Raw genomic sequence first — 10,058 nt, forward strand, 5'->3', positions numbered from 1 at the left:
TGGACTTTCGATTATATGAGCCAATAAACTTTCTCGAGCTTTGAGCACTCTGAAATGAGTTTCCTTTTGATTGTTCCTGGAGGCATCCTAGCTGGTACTGGTACAAAGGGTTTTTGTTACCCTTTTAAAATCTGGACCTCCAAGAGCACTTTTTAGATTCAATCAACAATGGTTTCCTCGTTGTGTTGCCCTGCTGGGGATTGAAGATTTGTAGATAAAGACTTGATTGAGAAAGCTTTAAATTCTGCCTAAGCTTCAAGTCTCCGGTGCATGAAAATTTTCCTAGTGATGTGATATGGGAATACAAGTAAAACTGCTACTTTCCAGGATCACTAAAATGCATGCAATAGAACATTCTCTTCATGGAGGGAAATCTCAAAAAAAAAAAAAAAAAGCCACACCTAAACCTGAGATTTTATTAAATGATGAAATCAAGTGAGAATAAACACAGCTACAGCAGAATTCAGCAAAAGAGGATGAAAGGTTAAAATAGTATAGGGGTTAATATGATTTATATACAAGAGAGCGTATATGGAGAGCACATTTGTAGCTTTCTGTGTTACAAAATTTTAGTCATCAAAACTAAAATATAGGCTTGTTTGAATTCCAACTGTACTAATATCTTTATTTTCTTTGTATAAAGAACAACAGTCTTCAAAATTAAAAAAAAAGTTTGAGGGAAGTGGAATTTTGTGTTACCTTAATTTTCTTTGACTACTATAACAAAAATTGGTAGACTAAAGAAATGTAGTACTCACAGTCCTGGAAGTTCACCAGTTCAAGATCAAGGTACAAACAGATTTGGTGCCTAGAGAGGAGACCTTGGCTCCCTCACAGATGCCATTTTGTGGCTTTCTTTCTCATGGTAGAAGAAGCAAACAAGATCTCTTGGGCCTGCATTCCTGTGGCACTGATCTTACTTACGAGGCCTCTGCCTTATGACTCCACCAAATGTTCTACTTCTCAAATCCAAGTGAGATTAGGGATTCTATTTCTACATAGGAATTCTGGAGGAACAAAAATGCTTATCCCACAGCCATGACACCCAACACTTGCTCATTAAGAGCTAAGAAAGCCATGTTACCAGACTCTGTGCTTCTTCCCCGTACCTATCTGGATTAAACAGCTTTATTTTCATTTAATAACTGGTCCTAAGATCGCTGTACTTACAACATCTCTGAGACATTTTCTGTGGGTGACAGAAAATGTTCTGCTGTGCTCTGGTTCCCTAATTAGGAAGATCTGGAGAAGACGCAATCTGTCATGTGGGGGAAATAACGCACAGCAAGGGACAGGGCAGAAGAACAAAGAAACTCAAACCTTAGTTCTTTATCTTTCTAGGGTTATTTCAAGAAAGGTGCATAATTTCTCTTCATATTTATGTGGGATATAAGATTCTTAAGGGTCCAATGGAATACAACAGAAATTATTTTTAATATAATGTATAGTTCTACTTTAGATTGGTGATATCTATCACTAACATTTGACTGTGCTGACATTCTCTCTCTCACTCTCTCTCTCTCTTTCACAGTCTCTGCTAATCTCTTATCCCCAACCTCATGAAATTTATGTAAAGATAATTTGAAGCATAGAAAGGATCAGCCAAGAGATTTTTGAGGAATTTACTTTGGCCTGTGTAAACCTGGGATTAGCCTCAGGTGGTCTCAAGGATTTTAACACATAATACAGCTGTGATTCATATAGGAAGACAATCTGAACCTTCAAAGTGGGCTCTGAATGATATCTCAGATAACCATGTTTACTCTCACAGATCCAAATAGTCAGGGACTTCCAAACTATATACAAAATATGAATGTGGTCAAGTGTATCTGCCAATTTCCTAGAGTGGCTAATGCCCAACATATACTTGATCTGGGTAAAAGCATCAAGCACATTGCTTGCAGTACACATTGAAATGACTGTCAACAAATCTACATTCTGCCATTTTTGAGTTTTTAACAAGAGGCTTACAATGCAGGGGTGTGGAGAATTGACAGATTTTGCACATTTTAGTGCCTTTTTACAATGTTTGCAATGTTCAGCAAAATATAAGCTTTCAGATTTAAAATATGTTTTCTAGCTTATCCCACTGTGCAAATCAGTACATTAAGCAAGCCTAGCAGAAAACCATAAGCAGGCAAACAGAAAAACTGTGAGAGGCTTCCCTATTAAATGTGATGGGAAATAAGATTTAAATAGTGGTTTGCCTACCAGTCTATGAACCAAAAGCAGCCCAGATACAGAAAGAAAAAAAATTACAAAGCAAGGTCAACAGAGGTGCATAAGTGATTGTCAAATGTGGAAGGGCTTGTTTCAAATAATCCAAAATAAAACCTACTGCATTAAGCATTCTACATTAAACATGCTATTCTAAAGCTCACTGTTATTGTGAGATGAACCACTATAGCAAACAAACCCATGGAAAGGATCAACCTCTTGCTCAATAATAGCCTAGGCAGGTGTCCCTGGCTGGCAGGTAGCTCTTCTGGGCAGGAAACCTAAAATCCAGGCTGCTTTCATTGAAGAAAATACTGTGCTCCAGGGAATTGTCTGTGTGTTCTGTTGCCTGTCATTTGGGTAGGAAGCATCCCCCAAAGGCCCATATGGTGAAGGCTTGGTCTTCAATGCAGTAGTTTTAAAGGTGGTTGGATCATGAGCATCCTGCCTTCCTTAATAGATTAAGGCACTGACAGATTCGTAGCTGACCAGACTACTGGGAAAGCCTGGGGGTTGTACCTGATCCCCAGTCTTTCCTACTCTCAGCCTCCCTTTCCCCTGCCCTCTCCCAACTGCTTCTCTTCCCATCCCTCTCTTCTTCTTCCATTATTCTTGCAATCCTTGGTCCTGACCCTGTCTTTGTCTCTCTACTTCCTGGTTGTCATAAGATGACCAGCATTCACTCACTACATCTTTCCACCATGACTTTTCTGCTTCAGGGCAGGCCTGAAAGCAATGGAGCCACAATTATATACTGAGACTGGGAGGAGAAAGAAACTTCCTGCTCCCAAATGTTCTTCTCAGGCTTCTTTTGTCACAGCAATGGAAAGCTGTCTGATACATCTTTATCATATAAACTGCTGTCATGCCCAGGACCAAGTGGCACAAGGGAGAAGACAAAGAGGAAGCATGTTCACCATGATAAGTGGCTGGCTTGCCTGCAAAGGTTTTCCCCTGAACTCAGTGGCAGCTAGCCAGCCACCCCAGTTGGTTAAGGCATGGTGCCACGCTCAGTCACAGTGCCACCCCCCGATACAGCTGGTGGAGGAGGAGAGTTTACCTAGTGCCAAAGAACAGAAGAAAGGTTTCGGTGCCCACCAAATAGCAGCAGTGATGAGGTGTCCATCATACGCATCGCCTACACAAGCATTCATGTTTACACAGCCATTCCAGCACACTGAACTGTCAGGGAACATCTGATGAATCAAAAGAAAGTTGGACTAAGCATGATACAAAGTAATGAGTGTTTTGCCGTAATTGCAATTAATCATTTTCCTCTCCCATCAGAAAGGCATTACTTTGAGAAGACAAGTGGTAATAAATTTCAGGACCTCCAGGCACTACCACCTAAATACAAGCAAACATGATTTAAAATAGAGAAGGGAATGAGGCACTTAGGACCTGATGCCAGTGTCATCACTGAATTAAGGGATTTAGTGGTAACTTCTGTAAATTCTGTTTTCTCTTCTTCAACAAGATACTGAGAATGTTGTCTCCCAACAACCAGAACTAACATTCGATAAAATAGGGAAGCATTCTCTAGTATAGAGCTATGCATGCTGTTACAGAGCATTTTCCGATTACTGATTATTAACATGGGATTGTTGTTGTCGTTTTAATCTAAATACAAACAGAAAGGGCAGAAAAGATGGCTCAATGGGTAATGTGTGTTAAATGTGAAAAAAAAAGTGTATAAAATTACCATATTCACTATATTAATTATTTTCTACAACCAAATACCTAACAAGACAACATGAAGGAGGGTTTTGCGCATGGCAATTTCAGGAGATGGAGTGGCTGCAGGAGTTTGTGACAGTTGGTCATCTAACAGTGACAAATGCTAGTTCCCAGGTCTCTTTCTTCTTTCTAATCAGTCCAAGAAGTCATACTGCGCACATTTAGGATGGCCCATTCCTTCGTCTCTCACAGACGTGCTGAAAGATTTGCTCCTATGGTAATTCTAAGCCCATCAAATCAACAGGCTTAAGTACCACAGGCACCATATGCAAACATGCCTTTGGGAAATGGTTCTCAGAAATTGGTTGCAGGTGCACACCCATAATTCGATCATGATGATTCTCAAGTTGTACTAATTTACTCTAAGGTCCAATTGATGATCGCATGAGCTTGATTTTGTTTTAGGCACACAGTAGGACAGTAGGGTTTATGAATGGGGCTTCAGTAGGGCTTCAGAAGCTGGGGGAAACTTTCAAAGTCTAAGTCTGCTGTGCGGGCTGGCCCCTCACACTTCTACCAGCCATCCTCCAGCCGTGGCCTCTGCGGAAAACCAAACTACAGGCTGGCAGGACAAGATGGGAGTCAGGAGAGGCAGCAAGTCAGTTAGCACCAATTAGCATCCCTGAAGACGCTGTTCATTTTTCTTCGCATTTTAGTAAGATCCTCATTTGGAGAATCTTTACCCATCCATTTGAAAAAGATTCACTGGAGTGAAAGGAGACAATTCCCTTGATGGGGGCACAGGGAAGCTGCACTTTATTGCAATGCTCCTCAGTCACATGAACACACGGGAGCATCTCTGTGGTCTCTGCAGTCCCCGCTCTCAGTCCTTACTTTCCTTGCCTCCTCCACACCTCCCACCACCCCCTATTCCGCTATCATTTCCCAGCTGTCACCTTGTTTTCAGGATGCCTCACTTGTCCTAGCTATATCCTATCCGACCACGTGGGGGCGCCAAAGGAAGCCCTAATTACATAATTATAAATTCAAATCCCTCCCCATATGCTTTAAAGAAAAAAACGAGGAAAGTTTAAATTGCACCACAGCGACACTTTGAACCTCTCTGGAAGTGTACATACTTACAACGCATGAAGGCAGTGCATTTGAGTTTCTGGTGGATAACTCTGGCACTAGAGCCGTAGATCCTGCCAAGGTTTCAGGTGCCACCCAATTCTGTTGTTCAATGACCTCATGGCTTGCGGTGGGCACTTAAAGTAGAATCGCCTTATCCATTCAATTTCAATGGACAAACAATGCACAGACCTGTAGTGAACGAAGCCATAGTCTGAGATCTGCCTCTATAACCTGGAGGGGAAGGAAATGCGAGCAAAGGAAAAAAATGTTTACGCTAACCAAAATTTTCCCAGAACATAGCTACACTGCATCACTTCATTAGCCTTGGAGCAGGTTTTATGCAGTGCTCCGAGGAGAAGCAAGGCATCTTGGGTCCTCTAGAGTTTCTAAAGATAGAGTTAACAGCAGTTATGATTTCAAAACCTCAGTGGCTTTATGGTGTTGCCTTCCTGGATTTTATCAATGAAATGATGACAGATCTAATCCAGGCAGGTGCTCCAGAGCTTATAGCAGCAGTGTGTTCAGTGATACCTAGCATGAACCCTCCCTACACACCCTGGGAGATGTGTTAGGATCGCAGGGTTAGCGCCCTTACACTGTCTAAACTTTGTCTCAGAAGAACTCTAGAATATTTTGTATGAATTTGTATGAATTATGGTGATAAATAATCTCTAAGTGTTGCAAAGACTACTAAAACAAGACAGGAAAAAGAAAAGCATGGCATGCCTTCTTATAACATAAAATTAATGGCTACTTATTTTGAATTCACTGTCCTTGAAGAAAATATAAGCAGATTTGCAAAAAAAAAAAAAAAAAAAAAAAAAAAAAAAAAAAAAAAAAAAAAAACAAAAAAAAAAAAAAAAAAAAAAAAAAAAAAAAAAAAAAAAAAAAAAAAGCTGCAAATGTTTATGAAGAATAATTTAGAAGAAAACATAATCCTAACAATTAACAAGACAGTTTTATTGTGAAAGATAGTATCAGCGAAGGGGAGAAACAGACATGGAACTAAAATGTGATTTTTAGAGTTTTCAAACACACAGAACACTTCAGATCTTGCTTACCCACCCCTGAAAATTACAATTTCAGGATTATGTGATGCATAAACAGGTGAACTCTAAACATTCAATCAGCTGAGTCTTCTTACAGCTCTATGAGTCAAAATTTCTTTTGGACAAAAGCTTTTCATATGATGCTTGTAATAAAACCTCAAACAGATTGTTTATCATTTATCATGAGGAAGAAAGCTTAAAAGGGAATGGCACAATACAGACAGAAAAAAAGAGGGATGCAGTGAGCAAGGGAAATCCTAAGTGAATTGTACTTTTTCACATGGGCAAGGCCGTGTCTGGGACCCCAATGCCTCAGCCCAATGGGAGTGGCAAGGCCTTCCCCAGTACAGCTCAGAGGGATGGCAAAGCCTTCCTGTGTTCTGAGTGCGGATATCCATGGTGGGTGTAGAAGACACCCACCTTCACTTTCTCCCCCGCCCAGAAGGCTGATGCTCTAAGGAGACTGCTCCGACAGAGGTCAGCTGCTGCTTGCTTGACTCAGCTGTGTACCAGCCCCGCCACCTGTACAGCTGTACATTATACACATGCTGAGGTCTGAGGGTACTGCGGCTTCTCCTTCCCGGAGGACAGACCACTGCACCTCTGGTCTTCCCTGTGTCCATGTTTCTCTTTTCTTCATTCCCTTACCACCACAGTCAAGCCAAGTTCTTGGAGGCAGGCAAAGAGCACAACAGGAGAGAAAAGAAAAGTCGGAGGACAGAGAAGGAATGAGGGAGGCATGAAAGATTTTTTTAATTAAGTAGTCATTCCATTTCCAGAAGAGCTTTTAAAAACATCCATTCCTGAGGTCTATGTAAAGATACGTATAAACACATACACATATACATACATATGCATGTCTTTTTATCTAGCAAAAAGTTATGTACTTTAAGAAGTAAGATTACCTCCCAAATACTTCCTTTTCTTATTGTTACTAGAAAAAATAATTAACTTTGCTTGCTAAAAAATGTTTGTATATCTTCAGCTTTACAACTATAAAAATTGTAATAAAGAGCGCTAAAAAAATCTTGCTGAGATATTTGATGCTGATCTTTGAGAACATGAATGAACAGAATAGGATTAGCACAAAGCCTCTCTCTGTTACAATGCTAAGAAGATGCAGGCGTTTTCTTTTTCAGGGTTCTCAGAACAGGGGTGGGGAATCCTTCACAGTGTCCTGATGCATCCTCACAGAGTGAAAAGGGACATCTGCTGAGCACTAAATGTGCACTGGACACTGTGCAAAAGTCTGAGGCATCTCACTTAGTCTTCAAATGGCGACGGTAGAACTGCCCTCTGCCAGAAGAAGAGATTCATAAATACTAAATCATCCTGTCAGTGCAAGTGACATCGAGGACGATCAAGTCTCAGTTAGACTGTGTGTGTCTGACCCTCGTGCAAAATGTATCCAGTCATCCCACGTTACAATCCTACCACTGCCATTGTGTGCAGAAATATGGCTGTACAGACACAACAGACATCCCTGGACCCCTCCACTACACAGCTAAAGCCATCCAATGTTGAAAAGAGTGAAAATAAAATCTATCGAAATAGTGTAAAACATAAATAATAATGCATGAGACTACATACTGATGTTATAAAATGTAGGTGGAACCAAAATTTGTGAAATAACATGAACTCATTGAAACTTTCTTTAAATGAATAAATAAAGTTTAAATATGGTCTGTTGGCAAGATCTGTGACTTCACTTTAAATGTGGCATCTAAGTGTCATCAGTCAACTAAACAATACACACACACAGACACATACATACACACATAAAACCTATTTAACTTTGCTTTCTAAAGATGTTAATCTGTCTAATTCACAGAAAATCTTGTTTGAGTCTTATGTTTATCTTGTCTAAGGAATAAACAGCAATGAATTAAAAAAAAAAAAAAGTAATGGGAGTAGGGACTGTCTCTGACATGAACTGATTGGCCTGCTCTTTGATCACCTCCCCCTGAGGGAGAAGCAGCCTTACCAGGCCACAGAGGAAGACAATGCAGCCACTCCTGATGTGACCTGATAGACTAGGATCAGAAGGAAGGAGAGGAGGACCTCCCCAACAGTGGACTTGGGGAGGGAGGGCGGGATTGGGAGGGGAGAAGGGAGGGAGGTACAGGGGGGATACAAAGTGAATAAAGTGTAATTAATAAAAATTTAAAAAAACCATCTGTTTTTCAAAGTAATCGCCACACATGTGGGTGGCTATTACCAAACTCTGGAATTCAAGGTTCTATGAATTTACTTTGGTCTTCGCCAATCCTTACATGGCACAAAATATTACACCTCTTTAGGAGCAAAATTTAGCTGTCAGGGGCTCACAATGGATCTGTTGTACACAGTGTTGAAGCTTCTCATGGAGAGACCAATGAAGAGCCGAAATTAACTGCCTCTGCATTGCTTGTTTCTTCTCAAGGTAGAAAGCCGAACAATTAGAGAAGGTTCAGGTATGAGACTATTGGTTTTAATTTTTTGAAGAGGCCTTAGTGTGAGAGGTAGTGGAAATGGCTAAGCATGGAGGGGAGAGGAAGATGAAGCAGAGGAGGAAGGTGGGAGAAGGAATAACAAAACCAATAATGGATGCAAATGTCTTATGGAAATTTAATATTTTATATTTATCATATCTACTGGCCAGATTTCACAGTGCCAGAAGGAGCTATTTAGGCTACTGGGGAAGAAGACTTACCAACATTCTTACCCATCTGTACACTTCAATAATAATGCTCCAGAAAAAAAGGTGCCCTCTGGCACATGAGCGGCAGGACAGTTGGTTATGTTAGTCGCCAACTGCTTTATACTTGAATTTCAGGTCCACACCATACAAGACAACTCACACCTGGTCAAAAGCCACAGCTGGAGTAGTCTTAAGTCCTAGGGAGAAACGTATTACTGTTGTTTTGTCGAATGTTCTTCTTGTCAAACTGCCTTCTAAATATTAATGTTTATATCCACAGACCAGTGTGAGCCCAACCTTTATCAAATAAGTTTCTGTTTACAGTGGTTAATTCGATACTTATTACTGAACAAAGCTCTGAGAATAACAATCAGTTCAGTTCTTGGCCTTAAATAAGATACTTATATCATCTCCTCTGAGGTTCAGGGAACATCACAGAAGATGGAGCAGAAAGAACATAAAACATGTTAGAGCAAGTATGTTACTACTGACCTATGTCTACCCCATGCTTATTTTTTTAGACAGGACCTAACTATGAAGCTTGTGTAAACTGATCTTGCCTTTAACTCAAATCTCCCTGTCCCCTCCTTTCAAGTGCTCGGATTACTAGCCTGCATTCCACGACAGACCCCAGGCTTTGGGTCAGTTATTCCCTCTGAATTCAATGTACTTCACTTTTATTTAGTTTTTAGTTTTGTCTTGACGATGCCCAATTTTTTAAAGCATTTTATTCTGTATTGCTCTGAAATCATATTTAAATCAATTCCATTTGCTTGTCATTCATCATAAAGTATATTTCCTCTCTGAATGAATAATTTGCTTTAATTCTCTAGTAGTTGAGGTGATTCTCTGTCAGGTATTTAATATTTCAGTGGTGAATAGCAACTGTTTCTCTGCTTCTCTCCACCCCTAGGCCTTTATTTCAATTAGTATAATATGGTCATTAAATTAAGACATCTATTATGGTGCCAGTGCGGACATAACAGACAGGAAAATGTCTCATATGGGTCAATTGGAATCATTTTGCTAAATTAACATTGCAGCCTTTTATAAGAGGATCTTACTAGATACTGTTATTAGCAGAGATGGGACACAAATTGAAATGAGGTTTTTATGGTTTTCATACTCTGAGAAGATCTTCAATAGACAAATTTGTATACGTAGCAGCTGGGCTTTCAAAAATATGCTTTTCTTGTGTATCTGTAGGGCCATTCACTGCTTGGTACAACATTATGTACTATGCCTGTTCACCTGACTCAGTATATAATAAAACATGAAAAAGAAGTGTTCAGCAATTTAAG

At 40.1% G+C, this 10,058-nt stretch overlaps 1 pseudogene; it reads right to left on the minus strand.

The window, feature by feature from the left end:
- LOC129682457 (glutathione S-transferase Mu 2-like) overlaps nucleotides 1–3,371 on the minus strand; it is a 76,759-nt pseudogene extending 73,388 nt beyond the window's left edge.
- Between the last annotated feature and the right edge of the window lie 6,687 nt (nucleotides 3,372–10,058).

The sequence above is a fragment of the Psammomys obesus genome, unplaced genomic scaffold (genome assembly GCF_907164565.1).
Source record: "Psammomys obesus unplaced genomic scaffold, mPsaObe1.curated_primary_1811, whole genome shotgun sequence".
Taxonomy (NCBI): domain Eukaryota; kingdom Metazoa; phylum Chordata; class Mammalia; order Rodentia; family Muridae; genus Psammomys; species Psammomys obesus.